Source organism: Curcuma longa, chromosome 7 (assembly GCF_044706935.1).
Source record: "Curcuma longa cultivar G26 ecotype Majalengka, Jawa Barat chromosome 7, ITB_CL_G26_1.1, whole genome shotgun sequence".
Lineage (NCBI taxonomy): Eukaryota > Viridiplantae > Streptophyta > Magnoliopsida > Zingiberales > Zingiberaceae > Curcuma > Curcuma longa.
In genome coordinates, this window is record NC_133867.1 from 3,313,679 (window position 1) to 3,320,256 (window position 6,578).

The following is a 6,578-nucleotide window of genomic DNA, read 5'->3' on the forward strand; positions in this document are numbered from 1 at the left end:
ATGATAAGGGTATATACACTTCATAGACGGGACGCTGGTACTATGACGTTAGTCATCTTAAGGGATACTAGATGGATAGGAGACCGTGCGATTATTGCAACAATGGAGATGGATTTATCCAGGGGAACACAGATGACATATGTAATCCCTGATCTCATGGTAAATATTGAGGATTTTGCTAACCACCTAGAATTTTCTGTACAGACGCACTGATATGGGGACTGGCAGGGAGGAACTAGCAACCTCCTTATTACAAGAATGATGCTTGGACGACTTACTAACACAAGTTTTACAAATTTTTCATATAACGTCCAACATGTTGCAAATTATCTAGCTAGTAGAGGTGTCATTGCTTTACCGGGAAGCCAGTTTACAACTGAGGAGCTCCAGCAGCAAAGGTGGATTCTAAGGCCAACATTACGAAGAAACCCTATGGCCCCCACCAGGGTTCATTCAAGAGCTCTTATGGACGGAATCGTATCCCTGCAATTTGAGGGGTACACAGCAATTCCCAGGCAACAACCATTTCAAGTAAACAATAATGATGAAGAAATATGCTCTCCGGAGCAGGAGATACTAGCTGTTCTCACAATCGAAGAGGTCCTGCCTATAGTAGAATTTAAGAGATCGAGCCCAAACTCAATCATACCAACAAGGGCTACTATGAGATCTGCAGGGTATGACCTCCATATTATTGCTAATTGTGAAATTTGTGCAGGTGATCGGGACTTACTTGGCACAGGATTGCCTATGGCTATTCCTGAAGGATACTATGGCAGAATCGCTCCAAGGTCAGGAGTTGTCTGGAAAAAGGGCATCCACATCGGAGCAGGAGTAATAGACAGTGATTATCGGGGTGAAATTAAAATTTTAGTTTTTAATTTGACATTTGAACCTGTTTATTTTAAAGGAGGAGCAGCAATTGCCCAAACTATTTTTACAAAGATTGCCACACCCCAGTTGATGCAGGTCCCTAAGCTATCTGATACAAGGAGGGTACATGGCGGGTTCGGATCTACATCTATAGCAGACCAACCCTCAACCAGTCAAATGCCAATCAACTCGCCTGAGTGGACTACAATAGTTCAAACTTTATGTCCACCAGAACCACCGGGAGACCCAATATCTTCCCCTGAACCAGATGAGTACGATCAGCGATTGCTCGCATGGATTGGAAAGGAACATATTTTGGCCCTTTCACATCAAAGCCACTTTGGGTCATCACAAGATGAAGCTGCTAATCAAGACAAAGATGTCTGAGACACTCTGGGACTTCCAAATGGTAAATATGATTATATGGTTAAATATAATCCCCCACAATATATTGATTATGTCCCAGCAACAAAGCCATGTTGGGGTGACGAATCTGACGATGAAGCCTGTAGCCCTCAAGCTAACCCAGAAATGATTTCACATCAAAGGCAACCTTGCTATGACTGGATCAGTGATGACGATGAACAAGAAGCTTTGGCTTTTCTAGAAGAAGCATATCTTATGGCCCCAATCTATGATACTGAAGAAGAATGGACCAATCAATTTTCCACGGAAGGTGGTGGATACGAGTCTGAGTCTGATTCTGCAACCTATTTTTCTGTTGATACTGACTTCCAGCTGGAACAAAAGGAGTTGGAAGAAGCCAGTGAAATACAGATAGCTCATATGGAGCTAGATCTATTGACAGACTACCCAGTCCAATTGGACTACCTAGCCCAAATAGAAGCACAAGTTCAGAGGGTGCTGGCTTCCACAACATCATCAGCCTACAACCCTCTAGAGGATTCTATGATGGGTTCTCCTCAATATGCTCCGGCTACTGAAAGGCCATCTACTTCAAACCCATACCAGAATATGTCCTATATGGGAGCAAAGCTAGGGAAAATCCGGAGTGCCTATAATACAGAACAATGGACACTACCATCGGCACAACAACAGACAAGTGCGATGTTAGTATTACCTACAAATATAGGCTTGTATAATTATGTGATCTCTAGGTGGGAGTCAATAACTACAAATGTGGTTGACTCAAAAATCTGGACTAACAAGCGAACGAAAGTCCAGTACATAGAGAATCTTCTTAGAGAAACAGAGAAGAAATACTTCATTCAATGGAGAATGATGTTTCCAGACCAATATGATAAATTGGTCAATGAGGCGGATGAAACACAAAATGTTCTGTCCCAGATAAGAAGAATATTTACTCTCGAAGATCCTGCCTCTGGATCAACGGCAGAACAAAATCAAGCTTATCTCGACCTAGAATGGTTAGTTTGTCACAACACTAAAGATTTGATTTCTTACATGAATATGTACAAGGAGCTTGCAGCGAAGACAGGAAGAGCATTCATGAATGATGAGCTATCAAGCAAGTTCTACAAAAAAAATGCCACCTTTAATCGGGGAATATTTAGAAAAGAAATTTCAGGAGAAGCACAAGGGAAATACGATTGGTATATTGCCTAGAATATATCATGCCAATCAAGAAATGATGGAGATGTGCAAACAGGCTGTTTTGCACAGGAGCGCTAAGGACTTCCAATTCTGTTCCCAAATTCTGCTAACTGGCATGATGTACAACCCAAAAAGGAGAAGGTTTGAGCTCAGAAAGGCCCAAACGTATAAGGGGAAACCACATAAAACCCATGTCCGAGTCATCAAGAAGAAATATCAGAACGACCGGTCACGAGTAAGAAAATGTAAATGTTTTATATGTGGTGAAGAAGGGCATTTTGCCCGAGAATGCAGGAACAAAATCGGAAACAAGGAGCGCATAGCCATGCTTGAGGAACTTGAGCTTCCTGAAGAGTTCGATGTTGTTTCCATTGACCCTGAAAAAAGTGATTCAGATGCCATCTGCAATGTTTCAAAAGGAGAAACTACAACTGAGCAACACTATAACGTTGCCACCAGTAATTTCCTTCCATAATAAGACTGCAAGAAATAAGCCATCCAGGGTTCGATGGTTGGCATTTATTGATTTTATTACTGGTACGGGAGTCAAAATCAATTTTGAACATATAGATTTAAGGATGAATGTCTTTGCAGACACCTTGTCCAGAATGATGGAGAATTCAGAAGTAATTTCGGTCATTACTACCGAAGATGAGGCAACCTTAATCCAGCATCCTGAAGTAACCACTTCAGTCGAGTATGATTTACTGATAGAATTTGAGTGCTTAATCGCGCAGACTAGAGAAAAGGCCTTGTCACCAGAAGGAAAAGACAAAAGAAGACGAATGCAAGAAATTGAAGGGGAGGCAATCCAAAGACTTTCCTTAGCCTTCAAGGAATTGGAACTTATCCAGCAAGCTAAGGAGGCAGACTTTTTCTGTATAAGGCACTGGGAAGGAACACGACAAAGCTATTTTCGTCAGGCATCACACGAAATTATGAAGACAAGACGTGATCTCTGGAGGGTATCCAATACCCTTAGTGACATCTACAGAGATATCCAGTAGGCACCACCATAAAAAGTGGCACAAGTGGAAGCAAATGGTGAGCCTTTTCCATAAAATCCAAAAGCATGATAATCCCGTGAAGGATTGAGCCTCGGGGAGCCATCATTCACGAATCTTACCAGCTGTATAAAGAACCTTTAGAGATAAGGTGTGAGCTGTAAAATAAAAGAGTGTGCTATAAAGGTCCTTAATGGACGACAAAGGTGACACATCAAAGGACGATGGGGCTAAAGATGAGCACCCGCTTTGATTCTGGCTATGTAAATAAATATTCTGAAATAAGAATCACATGTCTAATGAGTTTACCCTGATTCCAGAGACAGATTTAAGTAGGGGCTATCCTGGGTTGTAGCCCAGCCCTATGAGTCTTATAATAATTTATCATTAACTTATTTAAAATATTATTGAATAGGGTAGTGGTGCAGTTGGCTAGAATGTATGTCAATTATCATAAGGTTGAGAGTTCTAGCCTCTCTTGGTGATGAAGATTACATAATATAAGTTATTTTGGGCTCTAATCTAATTTTTAAAAAATTACATAGATACTTGTAATCTACCATTTGGTATCAAAGAAAAATTAATGAATTTTTTCTTTGTTCATTGTATTTTGATATTTAATTCACCCTTTCCATATCTAAAGTCAGCACAATCCACTTCTAATTTCTGATTCGTCCCTACCTGATTCGACGTCATAAAGTAGGGGATAGCACCTAGAGGACCATGAGGCATCACAATAGGAGCCTCCTTAAGAAAGTGATTGCTCTAGTAATGTTATCTTGAAAGTAGTTAGTATTTGCGTAGACACATCGATATAATGTCAAAAGTCTATATTGGTACCTTAGGATGGACCACCTGCATTAAGGTAATAAAGTTAATAGTATTACGACATCAACAATCATCGTGGCGAAACCTAAATCCTAGAATCGTTTCTCAAAATCAGATTTCTCCTACATCTTGTGTAACTATAAATTGTAATTTTTAAAACATGTAGTGGCTATACAAGTGAGATCCTATTCAACTTAAATATTGTTAACTATTACAACATAATAGTATACTATAACAGTCATAAATTATAACTACTATAATATATGCACGAATGGTTCAATTTCTATGCATCAAGTCATGAAATAATAACCAACTAGTCATGAGCTTGTGGTCGTGAATACTCAACGTGTGACTACAATATTATTAATGTTGTGAAATTATGACTGTTGTGAGTTCTTCGAAGCCCAACAATTTTGAAATCGCAGTCAACTGACTACAATCGTGGTCTAACTAGTCATGAGTCTGGCAAACTTCTACATTGTGATATGGAGTTGAGGGATAGCTTGCTTTAAACACATTTGTGCTATTCGCACAAGCATCTTAGTTCCTACAATGATCAAGACAAGAAACCGTTCGATCAATTTGGTGTGAAATCCCCAATCTCTGCAATAGCAAGATTTTCTCCTTTTGTTATATTTGAAAAAATGATAAATCTCAGTTAGTCTTGTTGCACTCTTCATTTAGAGAAAAATTTATATAAATACGTCGTAGTTGGGGGATCGAACCACAAATACTTGGGTAACAACCTGGATATCCTATCACGGCACCATTGCCCGGGGATAACTTTTTGTTATATTTGAGTGTAGGTGGATTAAGTTTAGCAGCGGCCTAATTATATGAAAAAAGATCATCCTATTTTTGTTGCTGTTTTTTTTTTTTTTTGGATATTTTCTGAAAACCGCAGTCAAAAGTTTAAATTTCTCAAAGAGTGTATCCCACTTTTATATTTATCGAAGGACGAACTTCTTTCTCGAAATACCTTTTTTATTAAAAAAAAAAAAGATTCTCATTTGAGTGTGATAGACCTGCCCGAATGATCCGACTACGCAGCGGCATTGGTCAGGCAATCTGACTGCTCGATGAAGGCTTCATCGCACGGAGGACTTGATTGCTCGATCCGATCACACGGACGGTTTGGCCGATCGGCTAGCTCGATCTAAGCTAACCACCCGCCCGTGCGACTGGGTCACTCAACTCAGGTGCCACATCGATCATGTCGCTCGATCAAAGGGTCACCGTGGTTAAAGCTACCAAGGTAGTCGGCTCACTTGGGTAGGGCTGTCACACGCGGGGAATAAATTTTTTAAATATTTTTTTCTTTTTTCAATATTTAAAAAGTGAGTCTTTTATAAATATAAAAGTATGAGGTACCTTCTAGAAACTTCAAAAACTTAGATGTGTCTTTTGAAAAAATGTCAAAGTTTTTTTTTTAATCTTCTCCTAATATTTAAATAAAAAGTAAAATTTATCATTTCAACAGTACGAATTAATAACTATTTGTGAAGAAATAAATCGAAAAATTATAATTGACCATAATAGAAGAGAGTCATTGTCTTCGGATTCGTTGAAATTCGATCCTTGTCTATTTCAATAATTATATTCCATCTTAACTAACTCAATTATATCTCGGAAGCAATCTTCTTCTAATACTGGAGTTAGTGAAGGATGCAGCTCCTCAAAGTTTCCATCTTGCCATCTAACGGATCAGAGTTGTTTCCAGCTTGCTGCAATCTGCCGGATTAGATTGGTACCCTGATCATGAAAGGAACAGTCCTGGAGGTGGTGCGATACCTCACATCTACATCTACTTTTATATTTACTTTTATTCTCTGTAATTTATAACTGCAGTACTACATCATGACAAACTTGATGGTTTTTGTGATATGCTCTTGTGCCTCCAAACACTTGCATAAACTACCCCCCTTTCAATTTCACTCGCTTTTTTGCTAACCTTTGTGTTTTTTTGGATACCTCACTTATTTTGCATGCCTGCCTGTATTCGACAGTGATAGCTAGCAAATTCATGCCTTCCCCAGCCTGATAAAAACTTTCCAGGTCCAATGCCTTTCCACAGGCTGGCCTGGAAGGGCCAAATGCAAGTCTGACTGGAAATATGCTGCGGGACCTCATAAGCTCATGCCTGTTATCTTCAATGTTATCCCAAAATGATTTGAAAAGAGATAACTCATGATAACTGAAGAACCTCTTCAAATGAGAGAGATTATTCCCTCAAGAATTGGATCCCTACTTTCATGGAGCTATCTTTCTATATTAATGTCACATAGCTTTCTGTTTTCT

The 6,578-nt window shown here is 39.2% G+C and overlaps 1 pseudogene; it reads left to right on the forward strand.

Moving 5' to 3' along the window:
• LOC141831804 (uncharacterized) lies at positions 1 to 1,260 on the forward strand (annotated as a pseudogene).
• Positions 1,261 to 6,578: the final 5,318 nt, after the last annotated feature.